Source organism: Globicephala melas, chromosome 8 (genome assembly GCF_963455315.2).
Source record: "Globicephala melas chromosome 8, mGloMel1.2, whole genome shotgun sequence".
Taxonomy (NCBI): domain Eukaryota; kingdom Metazoa; phylum Chordata; class Mammalia; order Artiodactyla; family Delphinidae; genus Globicephala; species Globicephala melas.
Window position 1 is genome coordinate 66,010,285 of NC_083321.1, and position 22,698 is coordinate 66,032,982.

A 22,698-nucleotide genomic window follows, 5' to 3' on the forward strand; every position below is an offset into this window, starting at 1 on the left:
GGTGATGGGAATCCAGATACAAAATTCCTTGAAAGCTATTCAAATCTTACATAGAGTTCCTCCAAATAACCTTTCAGACACAATAAGATAGAACTTAGTTTTATCCATAAATATGTAAAAAAGTAATTTTTCTAAAACTGTTATGAACAGGAATGATTTTGTTGATTTTTCTCTCTCAGTTTCTATAAGCCACTACTAAGAATAGAAAAGAATTTTATTTAGGTAAGAGTGGACAATTATTTAAGACCCAGGGCATGAAATATTAATAGTTCACAAATTTATTCTACTTCTGAGCGAGCATCTTTATTGATCATAAGCATTACAATAAGAGTTAGGGTATAAAAAATGCATGTAGTCAGAGAAATGGTATGCTTAGGACACTTAAATTATTGTAGACATTTTCAGCAATCATATGGCTTTGTATTAAATGGGAATGCAATGATAAAATATTGTGATGAAGAGTTTAATCCAGCAATGCTATAAGAAGTGTACACAAATAAAAAAGAAAACAAAATTGGTTGCAAAATATTTTAAGAATAACTGTGTAGATTAGAAATAGCTATTTAACTATATATGTTTTTTTAAAAGAATATGCTGTACTGAAAAAAGGGTTCTAACTATTATTTCTATATACTGAAAGAAGCTTGGCGCCTTATTCTCTTATCCATATTTTGAGGACATACATTCCTTGTATTTTTTTTTTTGAAACGTATAAACACTGTTGAATTTGTGGCTAGCATGCTGACTTAGCTCTAGTTTTGTGGCAAGATCAAGTAATCTTGCTGTTTGTAGAACATGATTAAAGATTACATTTTATGATTTACATAACACTGAATAACCTCATTTGACTGACCTGTCATAATCAGCTCTACTTTTTCTTTCTGCTAGTAAAGAACTTGACAGTGTGTTTATAGTTCTGCTGTAATGTCACCAACCTAATCTAATTTAAAGAGAAAATGCAATAATTAATGTTTGTATGCACATATATAGTGATTATTGAATGGACTGTACACAACAGAGTAGAATCAGAAAGCTGTTTATTTCTTTTTGTGTTCCACTCTGTCTCTTTTAGTTGTAAGATCAATATCTCCATCAGATATTACAGTGTCTACCGCAATTTAAACCAATATTTTAAACTTATTTTTTTCTTCTCTCCAGCTAATTCCCGGTCTAGGGGAAAGGAGGGTCTCTTGACTTGTTCTTTTATTATCCACATTCTACTTCCTCTTAGGTTTTCCCTTTTTGTCCCAAGTGTGGTATGGAGTTGTAAGGGGGAGGAAAAGATGGCCTGCTTCCTCAGCTGTTATTGATTTTGGCAGTTGAATGTCTTTGTCACTGTAGGCATCAAATTAGATCCTTGGTGATGTGTTTGGAAATCCTCCTGTAAGGAATAGCTCATGGCCTTGCTTCCTCACAAGCTTCATGAACAACTCTCCAGTTGTTCCTTGTTAATTCCTCATGCTCCTTGTTAATTCCTTTTTGCCAAGCAGTGCCCTATGGTTTCTTTCTGTTGGAAAGCCCATGCCTTGACCTTTGGGGCAGCTTCAAGCCTGCTACAGTCCCACTTAGCCTACAGGAAAATATCCACAGAGGTGCAGCTTATCCATCTCCTGCTAGTGAGGTCTCTTCCACTCAAAAGCTGTTAGGGACACATGTCATATTCTTCCAAAAACTCACTCATGCTCAGTCAGTTTAGGTGCATAGTGCTGGCATACTAATATCTGCAGCTCAGCAAGTAGCCAGCAGAGACTGAAATGTCCATTTTCTCTCTGTAAATTTCAATAGCAATGATCTAATTTCTGGAAGCCTCTCTACTTAGCTAAGACTAGAAAGCAATATTACTTTTTTTCTCCTACAGGAATCTCTCTCTATTTTCTAGGAACAGTTTTAAGTGTATTGCATGTATGTTGGGATCTCAAAGAGACCCAGTAAAAATTGTCTTTATTCCCTGAATGAGCTATGAACCGATTGAAAAATATGGCACAAAAGCAGGAAAATGAAAGCCTAAATTAAACCTTTATTAATGACAGACCAAGATTGGATGATATGGCTTAATGTGAGGGAAGAAAGGGTCCTCCTAATACTTAACACTGAACCCTAGAACCAGATATATATACTAGCCTGGTCAAGGAGCTCAGTACTGGACCTCTCCACATGTGATGCTCTTCCCTGGAGGAGGAGAAGAGGATGTGTGCTTTCAGAGAGCATATACCTCTCCAGGAGGAACAAGGTAGGAACTGAGCTCAGTATCTTGAGTTCAGTAAAATGGTAGAGAGAGGCCAGGAGTGAGGCAGCAACTGAGTGTCCTCTTGGAAGGAATCATCAGAGGAGGGAAGAAGCATTCTCCTTAATGATGAATTAATTCCTTTGTGTCAAATGATGACAAGAAAAGCTAAAAAATTAATATTAATGCATAGTATAGTAAATGGTATTATAGGAGTACACACAAGATACCATGTTAGTGCAGAGCATCTATTCTAAACTGGGAGTGAAGATAATAAGGATATAATAACATAATATTTAACTATACTATAATTATCTAAAAATTAAATAATTATTCTATGCCAGGCCTATTTTGTAGATGAATAAACTAAAGCTCAAGATAGGATAACTTTCCCAAGTCTCAAACATGTATGTGGTAGAATCAATACTCAAATTCAGATTGGTCTGATTCCAAAACCAATGCATTCAGGCTTTCTGAAATGATGCTTCTACTGAATTCTAAAGGACAAGTTGGAGTAGTTAACTAGATTGAGAAGGTGGGAAAGGAAACTACAATAAGATCAGTGTCTCTTTTAGCTTTTGTTGTGTAATAAACTACTCTAAAACTTACTGGTTTAAAACAGGAGTCATGAAACTAAGGCAATAATATTTACTTTTACTGGAACTATAAGTTTAAATGAAGTTTTATTGGTACACAGTTATATCCATTCAATTGCCTGTTGTCTATGACTACTCTCTTGTTATAACTATAGAGTTGAATAGTTGAGAAAGAGATAAAGTGATTCCCAAAATCAAAAACATTTTCTATACAACCCTTTACAGAAAAGTTTCTCAATCCCTGTTTAAAACAACACATCTTTATTAATTCTCATAGTTCCTTGGATTGACTGAGTGATTCTTCTGGTCTGACTTCTTCTGGTCTGACTCAGCTCATCTACGGCTGCATGGACAGCAGTAATCTTGTGCATAGAGTTCAGCAGTGGACAGAATGGTTGTTCATGGAAAGACTTCAGCTTGGGTAGGCTAGTCTCTGCTCTGTGTTGTCGTGTAGTCTCATCCTCTAGTAAGTTTATCCGATTTTTGTTTTTGTTTTTTTCTGCACAGCAATCTGAGGGCTCCAAAGACTTGCAAGAGAGAGTAAGCTCCAAAGTACAAGGACATTTCAAGCCTTAACTCACATCCCATTTGCTAATGTCTGTTCACTTAAACAAGGCACAGGGTTGTATATATTTGTCTCATTTGCCTTGTTCTCTATTAAACTTAAAAGGTTCAGAAGTAGACTAAACCACTTGATGGAAGTTGGTTCAAACTCACATTGCATAGGGACATGCAAAAATGGATGGTGTGAATTTATGTCCCTTTTTGCAGTTGACCACAGTGGGATTTTGGGAAACAGTATGAGGTATTCATAAATGGAGTTTGCTGTGACTGGGTTATGTGTTTGATGGCACAAAAATGTTAGATGATGTGTATAAAAATCATGAAAATATTTCTAAAGTAAGATAGGTATGAAGAAGAACGAGAAATGAAATACTTCCTTGTAGAATAGGAAACTGACAAATTGCTTTATAGTTACACACTGGCATTTGCAAACTAGTGTTCCAAGGAGTATTATCAACTTCATAGGGTGATTCATGAGAAAGTAGTCTTTCACTGGAGTGAGGAACTTCACAACATTCCTGTGGTCACAATGGGCACTGAGGAAGGCTGTGGAGAAATGAGCCTTTGTGCTGAACTGGCTTTATGGGTGGAGTTATGTATGTTTTTCAGGTGGCAAGGAACAGGAATAAATTCATGTTTCATACAGGGGAAATAAGGAAGAAGAGTGAGGGCTCTGACCAGAGACCCTGAGACTGCATGGGAACAGCATGGCCTTACATGGCTCAACATTCCTCTTGTGGTCTGATGGCAGTTCTGGTGACTCAGTGGCAGCAACTCTACTAATTGGTGCCTTAAAATAAAGCCAGGTTATTTCCTTCTCAGGAAAATATGTTACATCCCTAACTTAGCGTGTCCTTTTCTGATTCTTTCCTATTCATTATTTTTCCTATTCAGCTTTTGACATTTTCTTCCGCTTTTTCTCCCTCATGGCGTCTCCTTACCCATGTTTTCTGTTCTCTCGTAAATCATATCGCTTTTACTCTTAAAGACTCTCCATTTTTTTAAAATTACATTTTATGTATTCACTGGAAGTCTCACTTCAAACCCTTTAAGAAGGGTTGTGATTTAGTTAGCCAGACACAGTTCGGTTTAAGATACCTCTCTTCATCAGAGTTCTCACACTAGATCACTTCATAGCTGCTAATCTGCCTCTAGATTGCTGCCTTTGGGTCAGGTGATGTAATCCATAGTAAAAAAACAAAACAAAACAACAAAAAACAGTGATCTCTTTGGAAAGAGTGCCCCAGAAAGGTGTTGTCATAAATCAGTTTCCAACAGATATGTCATTTAAACATAGGTATAGGTGTGCTAGGATTGAAACCCTCAGGCTGGTGTGCACCTAGCCAGGGTCTGAGAATAATTAGATACCTTGGTTGCTTACTTCTGGCCCATTAACAGTTTCTCAGTTTGCCATAGTGAGTTAACAAATATTCTAAATGTGCCATATCTTGAAAAAGAATAGAAAACACTGAGTATACTGACTTTGTGGTTTTCCCTGTTTACCTGTTCAGTTGGTGTGTCCAACAGCTCTATATCTTTCAAAACCAGATTCTTCAATGGATAATTATCACATTATTGTCTCCTGACTTTTTGGAACATTTTTAATATTCAGCATTTTATTTAAAGCTATTTTTTTGTGTGTGTGTTCCTTAATTGTATCACTCACTTATATATTTCACTGCTATATTTTGACCAAAATATGTGGTCTTTCCTCAAGGAAAATGCAAGCATTGAGAAAACAAGAACATTTATTCTACTTCCCTTTGTATCCCTCGTGGCACTTAGTGTGGTATTAGGCACAGGGCAAATACTCACTAATTACTTTTTGAATAGAATTAAAAGCTTGAAAATAGGATGGGGAACTATAAGTTTTGCAGACAATATGAGAGTTTCAGTAAAGAAAACAGTATAGACTTGTTTTAATAATTTGACTAACTGTACTTTGTCAACAATTGTGTAAACTATGTTAAAAATGCATGAATGTCAAAACAAAACAAAATAAAAGATGATGCTCAAAGAATAAACTCTTCAGGCAAGAAATTCCTTCACAAGGCTAGGTCTCATCTTGATTTCCAGTTCATTATGGAATGGCTTCTCCCATGGTGACATGGGAGGTGTTGCATCTAATCACCATCAAGTTAGCATCAGCTCATTTACTGCCAATAATCTTGTTTTTCTCTACCACTATCAGTCAAATTTCTCTGGGGTCTGCTCATGCTTTAACAATTCATATTTCACAGTTGTGATTTATGGGCGTGAAATAAAATTCCCAGGTTCCTGGACCATGGATCTTGAAGTTTCAAGCGGAATATGCAAAATTACTCAGATCTGTGGTTAGGGCTACATTATTTTGCTTAAAAAAAACACATGCATGCAGGTTTTTTTTTAATTGGAGTATAGTTGACTCACAATATTATATTAATTTCAGATGTACAACATAGTAATTTGATATTTTTATAGGTTATTCTCTGTACAAAGTTGTTATAAAATATTGACTATATTCCCTGGGCTGTACAATACATCCTTGTAGCTTATTTACTTTTTTACCTAGTAGTCTGTACCTCTTAATCCCCTTCACCTATTTTGCCCCTCCCTCTAGACCTGTCCCCTCTGTTAATCACTAGGTTGTTTTATGTATCTGTGAGTCTGTTTTTGTTTTGTTATATTTTTTCTTTTGTTTTATTTTTTAGATTCCACCTATAAGTAAAAACATACAATATTTATCTTTCTCTGACTTATTTTACTAAGCATAATACCCTCCAGGTCATCCATGTTGTGTCAAATGGAAAATTTTCATTCTTTTATATGGCTGAGTAATATTGCACACAACTTTTAAAGAATGAAGAAGACAAAGAAAGTATTTACCCCCAGGAGTCCTACTTTAAGTTAGGCAGATACTACAATTATATAGACATTCTTCTAAACTGAACAAATACTGGGTAGAAAAAAAGTTGGTGAAGAAGCAAAGAAAAAATCATTATGGGAAATGTTAGAATGCTTAATTCCTTTACTTCTCTATTCTTGCTTTTGTCTTGGCCTAGAAGCCCAATGAAAATCCCAAGGCAGAAATATTGTCTTCTCCAAGTTCCCAAATGACACAGCTGGTGTTATGATGGTTAACATTCCCCAATAAACATTCTTAACTTGGGCCCATAGGTGGTTTCCAAACAGCAGAGAAAACCTTAAAACTGTATTCATAATTTTGTTTGTGGAAGCAGTTATACAGTTACACTGAGAAATAGTCCATAGATTACACTGCAGTCTCTGAGCTAAGCATAGTAAGAACAACAATCAATAAAAGTGCTATCCAATTCAAAATATAATGTGAGCCACAAATGCAAGCCACACATATAATTTTATGTTTTCTAGTAGGCACACTATAGCAGTGAAAAAAAGCTGGCAAAATTAACACCAATAATGATTTTATTTAGTCCAAAATATAATTTTAATATATAATCAATATAAATTATTTTCACATTTTTTTCATTTAAAAGTCTTCAAAATCTCATGTATATTTTACACTTATAGCACATTCATTTGTTACTAATCAAATGAATATGCTGTAAGTGTAAAAATATAACCAGTCCTTATTAGCTGTTATCTGGCTAGTAACTAGATATTACCTGGCTGGTGGCCACCATACTGGATAGTGCATCTCTATAGTCTCCCTTTTGTGCTATCTTTCCATATGACATGGTTTCATGGTTGTCAACCCACCCACAGGCTTTCATTTACTCCTGATATTATTCCCCACCCCCATCTCTCTCTGTCTCTCTCCAAACTTGGAGAAGTAACAATTGCTTCAAAGTGGCTGCATCCAAAAAGCACCCCTAAGACAGAGACCTGATGTTGTACATAGCAGCCTGGATGTTCAATAATAAGCTACTGTAACAAAAATGTTACAAGCTATTATTCTAAGCTACAATTGAGACTGAGTTTCCTTCAGAGTTTACCACTATTACTCCAGATTTTCTCCTTCATTTTAAAAATGCATTGGAATTTCTACTTCTGATCAAGATAGAGTAATAGGGGACAGATTAATGCTACCACTTGAAACTACCAAAAATTAAATGCTTTGCAAGATACTGCATATTCATAAATAAAGGAAAGTAATCACTTAAAGATGAGAAACAAATGAGTTCTGCAACTTCCCTAGCTTAATGTCATGAGTTTGCAGGCAGTGACATGGGGAAGAAACATCCAGGTGGAGTTCACTGACTCAAATTGAGTAAGCAGAGTCAAAAGTCCAGAAAGATAAAGGTGGCTAGAGTTATCAGGACAGAGAACAGAGACTACAAAGACAGAGAACTCTAAAGATCTGCAGAGGGTTATCCTTTAGTATTCAGGTGAGTAAGTTCATGCATGTGAGGAAAAATACAAGGCCTGAGAAAGAACCACGTCAGACACTGTTACTAGCGGTAACAGTACCTAGGGCTTAAACAGGTCTGTAACCAGTGTCTGTTCCAAACAGACTCCAAAACTTCATGACTCATGGAGCACTGAGTAGAGAACACAGAAGTTCTTGCCTCAGAATGAGGAGGATATAACCTTAGACTAAATATTACAGTGCTACTGCCTTATAAAGATTAAAATCAAGACTTCTGAGGATCAAACTCCTTCCCCAGTGACTTTAGGGAGTCCCTTCAAAATATCTTGGATATTTATAAGAATTCAAAATATCTGTCCCCACCCCTCAAAAAAAGGTAAATTCTTAATGTCTGGTATCCAATCAAAAATTACTCAGCAAAGTTTACTGAATTAATATATTAGTTCTAATAGTTTTTTTATTTTCTCCTGAATCTTTAGGGCTTTCTACATACATAATCATGTCATTTGCAAACAGGGACAATTTTACTTCTTCATTCTCCATTGCATGTCTTTTATTATTTTTTTTTTTCTTGCTGTATTGCTCTGGCTAGGACTTCCAGTACTATGTTGAATAGAAGTGGTGAAGTGGTCTTCTTTGCCTTGTTCCTGATCCTAGAAGAAAATCTTTCAGGTTTTCACTATTGTATATGATGTTATCTGTGGGCTTTTCATAGATAGATACTTTCCTTTTATTCCTAGTTTGTTGAGAGTCTTTACCATGAAAAAGTGTTGAATTTTGTCAAATGCTTTTTCTGCACCTATTGAGACAGTCATGTAATTATTATGTTTTATGTTAATTTTATGCTTTATACTGTTAATGTGGTGTGTTATGTTAATTGATTTTCATATGTTGAACTACCTTTGCATCCCAGGAGTAAATCCTACTTGGTCATGGTATGACCTTGGTATGATCCTTTTAATGTGCTGTTGGATTCAGATTGTTAGGATTTCATTGAGGATTTTTGCACCAATAGTCATCAGAGAAACTGGCCTGTAGTTTTCTTTTCTTGTGGTGTCTGTCCAGCTTTGGTATCTGGAGAAATAGAGAAATGTGTATACAGGAAAATTGGAGGAAAATGAATATGATAAAAACATAATATTCTATGAGGATCTTCTCAAATGGGAGTCTTTGAGTGTGATTTTCAAGATGTAAATTAGTCTTTAAGTGCAACTAAATTATGCCAAATCCTCATGCATTATTTTATAATACAAAATTTCATTTGGAGGAAATTATATATTGTAAAAAATTTCATTTCATCCTAATTTGAAATTGATATTTTACTTGTATTATAACTCATAAAGATTAATTCAAACATACATGGAATGCATACTTATATTTGTATAAAGCTCATATTTGTTTTATTAACCTTTTTACAAGAAATTCATAGTAGTAATCATCATACCTATTTTTTAAAGAATTTACTCATTTTTTGCTATGACATTTACTGATTGTAAAGACTATAAATTTCCTAATTCAGATCTTAACACAAAGCACTGCAACTTGTGACAAGTCACTTCACCAAAACAAGCCTCAGTTTCCTGATAAGTACATATGAGAGACAAGGCTATCATCTCTAAGACTCCTTCTAGTACTTAAACTCATTTGATAATACTTTGAGACATGGCTTCACTTTAAAGTGATCTAGAAACTTCCTGATTTGTAATCTACAATAAAATTAAAACCTACCACAAACTACATCAGAATCTTTCACCAGGCTTCATACCTGCCAGGACCATCAGAGGTGGGGCAATTCTGAACGTGTCTCATGTAATTTATTTGTTTGTTTTTTTTTAGATATATTCATCAATGAATGCTATTTTGTAGGCCATGGATAAAGTGGTAAGCTTTCCACATTGCTCAAAGTACATTCCAATAATTTTGTTACAGTGCTCAAAATAAAGCACAATATTTCATTAAAATATACTTAGCAAGGAAAGAGTCAAAAAAGGAAACAAAAACCACAACGAGGAGAACAATTAATCAGTAAAAAACATTCCAGAACTAACTCAGATGTTAGAATTAGAAAATGAGTATATTATCATAATTGTATTAGATACTGCAAAAAGGTTAACCAAAGACATAGGTATGAAAAAACAAAACACATTTCAGTGGTAAAGACTCAAATTTGTGAACTGGAAAATACACTAATAGAAATAATGGTAGGAACTTACATCACAGTAATAAAATATTAGGAAGTTTAGAGACATAGCAATAGAAATCACCCAAAATGAAATACGAAACAATGGAATTAAAAAAATAGAATTAAAGAAAGGAGCGTCAATGAGAGGTAGGACAACTTCAAGTGGCCTAATACGTGTGAAGTTGGAGTCCCAGAAGGAAAGGCTAGAGATGAGACAGGGGACACAAAATTATTTTTAGAATTAATGGAAACTTTTTTCTAAATTCAATGAAAACTATAAACTAACAGATCCAAGGAGTTCAATGAAACCTTATCAAAACAAATATGACAAGGACTTCCTTGGTGCCACAGTGGTAAAGAATCCGCCTGCCAATGCAGGGGATGTGGGTTCAATCCCTGGTCCGGGAAGATCCCACATGTCACGGAGCAACTAAGCCCATGTGCCACAACTACTGAGCCTGCACTCTAGAGCCCACAAGCCACAACTACTGACACCTGCACACCTAGAGCCCGTGCTCTGCAACAAGAGAAGCCACCGCATGGTGTGAAGCCTGCACACCTGTGACGAAGAGTAGGCCCCACTCGCTGCAAGTAGAGAAAGCCTGCATGCAGCAACAAAGACCCAATGGAGCCATAAATAAATAAATAAATAAATTTAAAAAAAAGAAATATGACAAAAATGTCACCCAGACATATCATAATTGGAATGTTCAAAACAACAGATAAAATCTTAAAAGCAACCAGAGAAAAATGATGTTACATACTTGACCATGAAATGTAACTTAGAAAATCTGAGAGCAGGAAAGCCTATTGTAGATACCCTCTTTATGTTTTTTTACTCTTTTCATTGTTACTTCTTCCTGATGTTCCAAGATCCCTTCTTTTGTTATATCCTTTCTGTTTAGAAAACTTCCTTTAGTCATTCTTAAGGTAGATATGTTGTGACAAAATCTCTCATTATTTCCTTTCATCTGAGAATGTCTTGATTTCCACCGAAGAATATTTTTTTCTGGATATAAATATTCTTCCACTGATTTTTGGGATTAACAGCACTTGAAAAAATGTCATGTTGTGTTATAGGTTTAACTTGATGTTCTTTCATGCCGCCTTAACTTGGACACTTAAGCCATTGGTTTTATATATTTCTTCCTTACTAATACAGGCATTTAGAACTATAAATGTCTCTCTGACACTGCCATGTTCCAGGAACTCTATTTCTGCCCTACACCTTTGATTTTCATTATATTATTTTATTCTGAGTAGTAGTTCTTTCAAAATAAATCCTAATTTTCAACCCTGCATGTCATGAACAGAAATCTTACCCTTGAACCCTAACTAAGTTTTTGGAATCAACATTCCTTGCAAGATGTTTGAGACATCCATATTTGGAGAAGTTTATTTCTTTTTTAATGATTCAGGTAGGACATTTTAAAGTGAGTCCCTTGGCAGCAAACAAGATATTTCTCTTAGTTTTCTCAACTACTATGTACATGTGAAGAGAGGGTTTCCTTTGCGTTAAGAAAAACAAAACAAAACAAAACACAATAACAAAATGTAACCTTATTCGGGTAATTGAAAATGTATAAAAATTTTGATGGCTTAGAAGAGTATGTGAGATAGACTTATTTGTCATACAATATCACTTGTTAACTTTTATAAAGGGACAATGCTAACTTTTCTGCTTGATATTCTGGTCCTCAGATACTATGAACTACTTTAATCCTTATTGGAAAACATTTATTTCATACAAATATTAAAATTTTCTAACTCTCTAGAAATTCATAAGCTGTATACATTTTCCCCAAGAGAAATGTTAGCAGAAACACAGATGAAATATGTTTTTTTCGCAAAATATTTTGAAAATGAAGCATAAAGTTTGTCAGGTCTTATTTACAGTTATTCTCAGTTTCCAAGTATACAATTCAGAAAACACACATTTTAAAATTGCACATAACATTTGAATAGCAATTTACAGTTTATAGATCACTTTCTTTAATTTATTGGCCATTGAGCTTCTATGCCATGAATGAGAAAATAATTAGAACTCTTAAATTCCTTTAAAGAACAATTTAGTCAACAGCAACAACCCTAATTTACAGTAGATGTAATAGAGTTTTCATCTAAAGAGGTTAAATGAAATAGTGACCTTATACAAAAAACAATCAAAACATAATACTTGTAATTATTGATAACTTCCTCTTGACACCCAAAGAGAACCATGTACCAAGAGGAACCTTTACTTTCACTACAACAAATGAGATTGTTCAAGCTCAAAATAATTATTCAACAGAAAGTCACTGCATAATATTAGTAATAAAAATAATGAAATAGTAAGAAATATAACAAAATATATAAAGGCAATAAAATATCTGAAACAAGATTGGAGAGAAGATAAAATATAATTGAAATGGATAATACTTGTTTTAAAATATATATTTCATTGGAGATACAGTTGAATCCAGTATAGATCTTCAGATGAAGCTTTAGAGGACATTAAATACAACACTGCCAATGTTTGCATTCTTAGAGCAAGCAGAATTTATCCTTATCATAACTAATTTTTTCCATGACAATTTAGGCGGCTAGAAGTAAGGAATCCAATATCTTGAATATTCTAATGGATATTCAATTGTATATTCAATATTGTAATAATATATAATATTAACTCCTATATTGAGGTTTAGATATTTTTTCCCTTTAATAGATTTTTGGAGCTGCAAAGATAAGTTCAGAATCATTTCTTTTATTTTAAATAAAAATCTAAGTTTTAATTTGGGCCCAAGATAATATAGTACAATACTCTGAAAATACCATTGTCTTGAGAGGTATTTCATTTCCTTTTGTTATGCAACTTTTGTTTTTGCTTCTTCAAATTCATTCAAAAGTGATAACCTTTATGATACTTTTCCTAAAAAAGAATATCCTGCATCCAAACTACATAATTAGAATCAAATCAAGAATTTTCATAAAATTATAAGGGCTTAATTTATGAAGTTTAAACTATATCTTGTCTCTTATTTAGGACTACCAGATTTGCAAGACAACCCTGACAAATGTCCTAAATTTTCTAGGAAAATAAAGAATAAAACTGTTTTTGTGGTAGACAGAATTTGGACCCCCAAACATGACCAATACCAATCCCTGGAACCTGGGAATAAGTTACATTATAAGTAAAGGGGAATTAAGGTCCTAATCATCCAGCCTTCAAAGGGAGAGATTATCCTGGATTATCTGGGTGAGCCCAATGGAATCACAAGTTTCCTTATAAATGTGTGAGGGGGACAGAAAAGAGAACCAGAGTGATGGCAGCATGAGGAGAACTTGGCCAACGCTGTTAGCTTGAAGATGGAGAAATGAGGCTGCAAGCCAAGGAATGTGGGCAGCCTCTAGAAGCTGGCAAAAGCAAGGAAATGGATTCTCCCCTAGAACCTCCAGAAGGTTACAGCCCTGCCTGCTGATCTTAGCCCAGTAAGATTCATTTCTGACCTCTAGATTTGTAAGAGAATAAATCTATATTGTTCCAAGTCATTAAGTTCATGATAGTTTGTTATGCAGCCATAGGAAAATACTACAGAGTTTAAACTATGTTTTGTCTTTTATTAGGACAATCTGAATTGTAACCTGACTGATGCTCTACATTTTTAAAGTAAATTTTTTAAAAATTATGTAATAACTAGGAATTTAGTTCTAATTTAACAATTAATAGTAATTAAGTTTCAATACTGCCATAAGCCTATAAAATATTTTAAAACATGAAGAAGATAAATATAACCAATAAATTACCAATATCTCTGGTCAATTGACTCTCAGAATAGTGTTTTGTTCTTTGCACAACCTGGAAACATAATAATACACAGAGAGAAAGAAATGGCAGTGCTGCAGTATTTCAAAAATATAACATGTTTTGCTTAGTTTTAAAGAAAATTTATATTTATTTTTAGTGGCACTTTATCACTTTATATTTCTGATTTATTTAATGCATGTTTTTGATAAATTGTTCTATAAGAATATATTTTTTCCCTTAAATTATCTTTTACATAGAGGCTTGTTTGTCTTTATTTTTTGCAACTTTAAACACTCTATTCTGCTTAAATATTGGGCAGGCATTTCTTTTCATCTTATTTTTGCATGATATGAGTAGCTAGTGTATGCAGAATTTCAGTCTTCTCTGAAACAATGTAGGTGACTTCTCCATCCTTTCCTTTCCACATTAAGTGAGAACTCTTTTCTTTCCCCTTTGAGATATAATTTAAGTCCTGATTCACAATGCACTGTTTTCATGTAGCCTGAGAACACAGGTATATAAGGAGGAAGAAAATAAACACAAACTTGAGGCTGTGTTGAAGAGTCTATTTATGATCGAGTTCTCCTCTTCTGCAATTTTATTGATTGGGATGTTTCTCCTCTCTCTTCCCCTCCCCTCCCCTACCTTTCCCCTATCCCTCTCTCTCTGCTCTTCTACCTCTACCTATAATGGCATGTATTCTAAGTAGAATTTTCTATTCCTTTCATCAGACATTACTCAATTTGTAGTTTACTCTGTCTTAAGTATTTCTCAGAAAGCATTTCCAATCACCCAGGATGAAATGAAATGGGAACCTTAAGTGCTACCCTTGGCCCTATGTCAAAAATCTGTGGGAATTCTTAGTATCCCTCCTACATTGGCCCCCTTCCTAACTTCTTTTCTTTCACAGACCTCTTGGTGTTCTCACCTGAGGAAATAGCACTGTCCTCCTAGGAAGATTTTTGGAAATTTTATGGAGGGGACATTTCTTATTTTCTCAGTGACTGGAATGCTACTCACATTTAGTAACCAAAGCCTAGGGACTCAAAACATTTTATAATGTTCTAGATAGCTTTGCATAGCAGAGAACTGTTCCAGCGAAAATGCTAATAGCAACCTAACTCAGAAACCCTGAAATTATTGTTTCTTTCTTCTTTTCTTTTCTTTTTTGTACTTAGTACTTATTTATTTTGAAGATAATTAGTGTGTGTTGGTATTATTTCAGCCTTTGCTCCTAGATTTCCCTTAGACTGGAAAAGTGCTGTCCCTGCTGAGATTTTGCATCAGTAGGAGTTTCTTTGAGGTTGAGGGTCTTTCTAAGAGACTTTTTGTGAGCTCACTATTCATGTCCTTGGCAAACTTATTTCCAACTTGGAGAGTTTTATTGAACATTTTTAGAATTGTATCTACACATGCTCTTTCTTTTGTAATACTTCTGTAAGGATGAGTAGGAAGTCTTGCTGAGCCTTTTAAATCTCTGACAAAGCTGCCATTTTATGCCCATCTCTTTGGAAAAAGTCTGCCTGAGATCTTCCCCCTACTTTCAACTATTGTTTTATGGGGGGGGGGTTGGAAAAGAATTTCTGTAATCCTGATTCCCTCTTCCTGCTTTACCTAAAATGGTGTTTCCCCATTGGACCGCATGCAATGCTGGAAATGACCTGTATTCTGCACTTCCCAATATATCGGACAATAAACACATGCAGCTTTGAGTACTTGAAAGTGGCTAGTGTGATTGAGGAACAGAACTTTAAATTTTAATTGAGTTTAATTAATTCATATTTAATATCCACATGTGACTAATGGCTATAATATTGGACAGTAGAAACTTAAGATCAGAATTCTTCCCAACATAGCTCTTCAGGAAGTTACTGTAAATCAAGTAGTGTTTACACATGAGATAAAATCTAGCTGCTATGCTTGAACTAGACTGTATCTTTCTTAAGAGTGGAAGCATTTTTTTGTACCTTTTTAATCTGTATGTACTACTTATAGCATATGACATCTTGCAAGAACCTCAGAGATAGTTTTTAAATGAATGAATCCATGTGTGTAATAGGCAATTGAAATTTTAATACAGAAACTCATTAAAAGTTTTGTCAGACAACTGTATTTTATCTCGAAGGAGCATACTTTAACCTGCAGTTCTTGTCAATTTTAAAGACTGTTGGATTCTTAAAGAAGACATACAGATGGCCAACAGACACATGAAAAGATACACAACATCACTAATTACTAGAGAAATGCAAAACCAAACTATGAGATACCACCTCACACTGGTCTGAATGGTCATTATTAAAAAGTCTATAAATAATAAATGCTGGAGAGCATGTGGAGAAAAGAGAACTCTTCTACATTGTTGGTGGGAATGTAAATGGGTGCAACCACTATGGAAAACAGTATGGAGGTTTCTCAAAAAAATAAAAATATAGTTACCATATGATGGTGCAATCCCACTCCTGGGCATAAATCCAGACAAAACTATAATTTGAAAGATACATGCACCCATGTATTCATAGCAGCACTATTCACAATAGCCAGGATATGGAAACAACCTAAATGTCCATTGACAGATGAATGGATAAAATGTGGTACATATATACAATTGAATACTAATCATCTATAAAAAGAATGAAATGTTGCCATTTGTAGCAACATGGATGCAACTAGAGATTATCATACTGAGTAAAATAAGCCAGAAAGAGAAAGACAAATACCATATAATATCACTTACATGTGGCATCTAAAATATGACACAAATGAATTTATCTATGAAACAGAAATGGACTCACAGACATAGAGAACAGACTAGTGGTTGCCAAAGGGGAGGGTGGTGGGGGTGGGATGGATTGGAAGTTTGGGATTAGAAGATGCAAGCTATTATATATAGAATGGATAAACAACAAGATCCTACTGTATAGCACAGGAGACTATATTCAATATCTTGTGATAAACCATAATGATAAAAGAATGTGTGTGTCTATCTATCTATCTATCTGTCTACCTATCTATCTATATATGTACAACTGAATCACTTTGCTGTATGGCAGAAATTAGCACAACATTGTAAATCAACTATATTTTAATAAAATAAATTAAAAAATAAAACGACTGTTGGATTCTTTCTCCTTTTTTTCCCTTTGTCTGAATTTCTTCCTTTACCTGATTTCATATATGGAAGGAACCCATGTGACTTATTGAAGACATAAACCAATAGTTTTCAAAGTGTAGTCCCAGACTAGCAGCATCAGATTGACTCTGGAAATTGTTATACATTCAAATACTCAAGCAAGACCCCAATACTACTAAATTACAAACTTTAAGAATGGGACACAAAAATTTTAACAAGTCCTCCAAGTGATTCTCCAATACACACGATTGACCCAACTGTTACCCTGTAAAGAAAATGAAAAACTGAAGCAAATGCAAGCAAGTTAGGCAAGGTGTTTCATAAGAAATAATTTCTCAATTTTTCATAGATTTAGCAGATACTTACTGAAGAGTGACTATGCCCTAGGAGACCCTGGGCTCAGCTTTTACTTAGTTCCTCACCTGTTTTGCTACTTCAGTGCAAATGTTCTTAGTCTGGTAGCATGGTTCTAGAGATAATGTATTGCTTAATTAATCTTCTATTATTCTCTTTCTAAAAGGGTGAAAACATGTCATTTGTCCAAGTTTCTCTTGCTTCTTTACATAATCATAATATGATCATATTTTGCACCTCAATTTGAATTGGTAGTAGAATTCTTATTCTTTGAAAACTTTATTAATAATGTAGACATTATACATTCAAGTTGTCACAGTGCCCACCTACTGGTTTATCTGGAGATCAAAATAAATTTTGCTTGAAGCTCTCCACACAATCACACTTCTGTTTCTATATTTTATTCTCTCTCATTCTTAATCTCCCCTTTCTCTTTGTCTCTCTCCCCACCCAAGACAAGAAGATATTACATGAGTTTTCTTATTTTTATTCTTCTTACACCATGAAGCTCATGAAGCCCATGAAGCTCAAATAAAAATTATCTATTACTTTCTTTCATACCTAGGAATCCATTCCTTATTTTCCCTCATCATTTCAGTGAGATCCACATGGTTGATTTCCTCTCTTCTTTCTAACCATTTTGGGCCTAAAGACAATATCTTGCAAATTAAGAGATTTCAAGCAATGGAAGAGAGTGGTAAGAGTAGAAAAAAAAATTCTTATATTGAGATAACTATATAAAAAATCTGTATACCTCTTGGCACACAGTTAACATTCAATAAATGTGAATTTCTTTCCTTTCCTTGACCTTAAACAGAAAGCATTTTGGAGAGCATATCAGAGGAATACATTTTTATCCATGGAGAGTCATATATCCTCAATTCCTGCATTAGTAAAGATTTGTTCAATAGCAATTAGTCTCAGAAATAGGTAAGGCAATAGAAATACAGTTGATAAGTTGCTGTGGTTAAGTTAGAATATTTGGTACTTTACACACTGAACTTTATGTAATTGTAGACAGTGAGACTCAGACCTTGCCATAAAAGAGATGAAGGCAAGGTTAATTTGGTACTGGACAAAGAATGCCAAAGTAGGAAAGAGGACTGAGCAAAACAGAGGAGCCTCCCTGTCAGCAGCCAATGTCCATATTATCAATCTAAAATGAAACACCATATTCAAGGGAACCAAATTAAGGACAAAGTTTCACAATAGCAGGATTTCTAGGGGGCAGTCTTTCTCAACAACAAGTAATTTAGTTGTAGATAGAAGATTCATCCCAGTGAAAACCAGGGACTCTAAACGTGAGATGATTTGGGGGTGAGGGGATGTGGCATGAACCAGTCTTTTTTCCACTGGAAACTAGTCTGGAAACCAGGAATCAAGGACATAGGTAAAATGTTATTAAGGCAGACTTGTCCTCACAACTAGGGAAACTAAAACTCATTGGGGCTCATATCTATCACACCAGTCATTTCAGTTTCTCTTTCATTCTAGACTCTTTTAACTAGTATAAAAATTACACTAATTCTATGACCAGGTATATTTTTATTAATGCAGTGGCTTGGCAAGAATGAGTCTACTGGTAGCTTGTGAAAGAAGGACCAGATTGGGAGCAGCATCAAGATTTATGGCTAAGAGATTCATAATACCCTGGAGCAGTGGTTCTCAGACTTTAGTGCACATCAGATCTACAGAGTTCTTAAAAACAGAAACTTCTGGACTCCAACCCTAGAATATCTTATTCAGTAGGTTTGGGGAATGACCTGGGAATCTGCATGTTTCATAAGTTCTCAAGTAGTGTTAACAGATTTAGCAAATAAAAAATGCAATTAATCTACAAACAATAAATGCTGGAGAGGATGTGGAGAAAAGGGAACCCTCATACACTGTTGGTGGGAAGGTAAATTGATACAGCCACTATGGAAAACAGTATGGAGCTTCCTTAAAAAACTAGAAATCAAATTATCATATGACCTAACAATCCCACTACTAGACATATACCCAGAGAAAACCATAATTCAAAAAGGCACATCCACCCCAATGTTCATCGCAGCACTATTTACAATAGCCAGGACATGGTAGCGACCTAAATGTCTGTCAACAGAAGAATGGATAAAGAAGATGTGGTACATATATACAATGGAATATTACTCAGCCATAAGAAGGAATGAAATTGGGTCACTTGTAGAGACGTGGATGGACCTGGAGAGTGTCATACAGAGTGAAATAAGTCAGAAGAGAAAAGCAAATATTGTATAATAATGCATACATGTGGAATCTAAAAAAATGGTATAGATGATCTTATTTGCAAAGCTGAAATAGAGACACAGATGTAGAGAATAAATGTATGGATACCAAAGGGGAAATGGGTGGGGTGGGAGGAATTGGGAGACTGGGATTGAGACATATACATTATTGATACTATGTATAAAATAGACAAGGATGGGAACATACCATATAGCACAGGGAACTCTACGTAATGCACTGTGGTAACCTAAATGGGAGGGAAGTCCAAAAGGGAGGGGATATGTGTATGTTTATGGCTGAATCATTTTGTTGTGCAGTGAAGGCTAACACAACATTGTAAAGCAACCATACTCCAATAAAAATTAATTAAAAAATGCAGTTAAATTAAATTTTTTATATTTCATGAATTTATACTAAAAAAGTTCACTATCTGAATTCAACTTTATGTATTGGGCATTTTATCTGGCAACCCTATTCCCATGTCATATTGTTGCCACTACTCTTGGGATAATCAGTGCTTGTAGATTCTACAACCCACAACAGATTTAGTTTTATAAGTTATTTTAAAATAATACACACACATATACGCATAACAGGATCTTAATGTGGAAGTTTTGGTTGAGGCATCAATGGAAATTAGTATTACATTTCAGAATAGCACTGGAACATATGCAGTAATTACAAAGGAAATTCTTGAAGCATAGTTCTTTACTACTTACTGCTCTTTAATACTCAATCAGATGGAGTGTAAAAAAGAAGATTCAGTATTGAAAATCTGGCGACAAATTTATAAAATTTTTCTTTGGAAACAACTTTTTATGAATCCAACTAACCACTCTAAGAGGGAAAGACAAAACGTTATATTTCCAATCCAAAGGCATAATAAGAAGACTTTCAAGAAAAAGGATTCAAAGAGAAAAATGGGGTAGAGTTTTGGGTATGCCGAAGTGCAGTTGGCTTATTAAGTGTGTAATACAAGTAATGAATTGAAACTGTGACTTGAAGTGACCAGTGTGTTTTATTCCATAAGATGAAGCTGACAAGTCATGGGGCTGCCAAAATTTTTATCTGGAGTCAATGAAAGAAATAGTTATCCTAAATAAATAAACTTAAGTGAGAGTGGAAGATAAAAATAAAATTGATTTTGATGTGAAATCTCAAGCATTATTATTGTTCAATGCAATGGTCCTATATAGTAACTAGGTCAGCCTTGTTTGTTTCTTTAACTCATATATATATAGGCCTACACAGCCTATGTATCCAGCTGATCTAGTTTTATTATTTAATGTGGATGAGGATATTCTCAAATAATTATTTTCTCTTGGTATTAAGAAACCTTGAGCTCAATAAACCTTTTTAAGCACTGTTAAGAAGAGAAAGCTTTCTAGCCTTGTCCATGCACTGGGAGCCTTTCAGATTTAGTTTCCCCACATGCCATTTTACTTCAGCACCTTCCTGCTTTGGTTATTGTATGATATTTAGCTTTATTGTTTAGAAGAGGTTTGGAGTTACAGAAAAATTTGTAGAGATAGTACAGAGTGTTTTCACATATTCAGCACCCAGTTTTTCCTGTTGTCAACATCATATATTATTATGGCACATTTGTCACAATTAATGAACCAATATTTTTATATTAACTAAAGTCCATACATTATTCAAATTTTCTTATTTTAAACCTAATGTCCTTTTTCTCTTTCAGGATCCCACCAGGATCCCACATTACCTTGTCATTATGGCTCCTTAGGCTACTCTTGGGTGTGTCAGTTTCTTAGGCTTACATTGTTTTCAATGACCTTGACAGCTTTGTAGATTATGATTCAGATATTTAAAAAATATCTTTTACTTGGGACTTATCTGATGTTTACATAGGGGTTATTATGATTATGAAGGTTTGTGTGTTTGGGGGAGGATGACCGCAAATGTAAAGTGCCATTTTAATCATATCATGTCAACGATACTTATATTAAATGTGAGTTATCACTGTTAATATTGATCTTCTTCCCCTGTCTGAGGTAGTGTCTGTCAGGTTTCTCTTCTGCAGAGTTACTCTTTTTCCTCTCCTTCTCTATTGTATGTTCTTGTCTTAGCCAGTAATTTGTATGTAGGGTTTCTGTTGAATACATATTAGGGGTTGTGGTGATTAGTGCTTCTTTTACAAACCTGATTGCACATGAAAGAAATGTAGCCTGGCATAGGTATTAAATGATTCATTAACCTAACTCCATCATGGCTTCAAAGGATCCTTTTAAAACCCTGGTGTTCTAAGGTTGGGATTTTACAAGGCGAGGAGCCTTTCTCTGCAGTGTGACAGAAGCATTCTCATATTCTGTGAAAATGTGCTCTAGACTATACCCTATGATGCAATCCACAACATTCAAACTGAGGACTTTAATAGTGGCTTTACTTATATAGTAGTTTGCTAAGAGTTTTCTGTATTTAAAAGTAAAATTGATCTTCTGATATTAATTGCTACCCTGGGGGTGTTTAATAATTAGCATTGCTTTTAGCAACTCATGTCTCTGGCCTACTGTTCATATGTTCCTAATTCTTACCTCTAAATAATTTAAGCAGCATCCTGAATGCTGAGCTTTAAAGCGTATTAGCTGCTGTTATTGATAATCAGCAAATTTTAGGATGCTTCATATTACCAAAAATGCTCCCTCACACTTCTTTATTTTTGAAATTTTTCTAATATTTTTTCCTATGCAGTCTCACTCTGAAAACAGGCAGCAACCTTGTACCTTTTTAGAGTTGCCAATATGATTTAGGGACAAAACACCAGCTGGTAATGAAGGTGAAACAGCAAAGTTTAATTGTTAGAAATGGATGAGTATTTAAAGCCTGACTACAAATCCAAAAGATAGAAGCCCACAGAATGAAGGCAGATCAATTTCTGAGTGGACTGAAGTACATCCCAAGATTGTTAATTGTCTAGAAACTTATTAAAGTGATTTTTACACTAATAGCACTTGTGTCAAATAATCTTATGAATTTAAGAATTAGAATGCTTAGATTCTTTTTAAAGGTAATTTAACCTTGAGAAGTCATTCCAAGGATTGCCCACAAAGCAAGTGCTTACTGAGTTTGTCTGCCAATTTTCTCACCAGGTTCAGCAATTTGGGGTTTAGGCGTTATCTTCCTAGTAGAAAAACAAGCCATTTCACAATATCAGATTTAGCCTTTTTGCCAAAGGCCAAGATGTTTTATAATAATCCATAATTTCTTTTTTTTAAACATCTTTATTGGATTATAATTGCTTTACAATGCTGTATTTGTTTCTGCTTTATAAC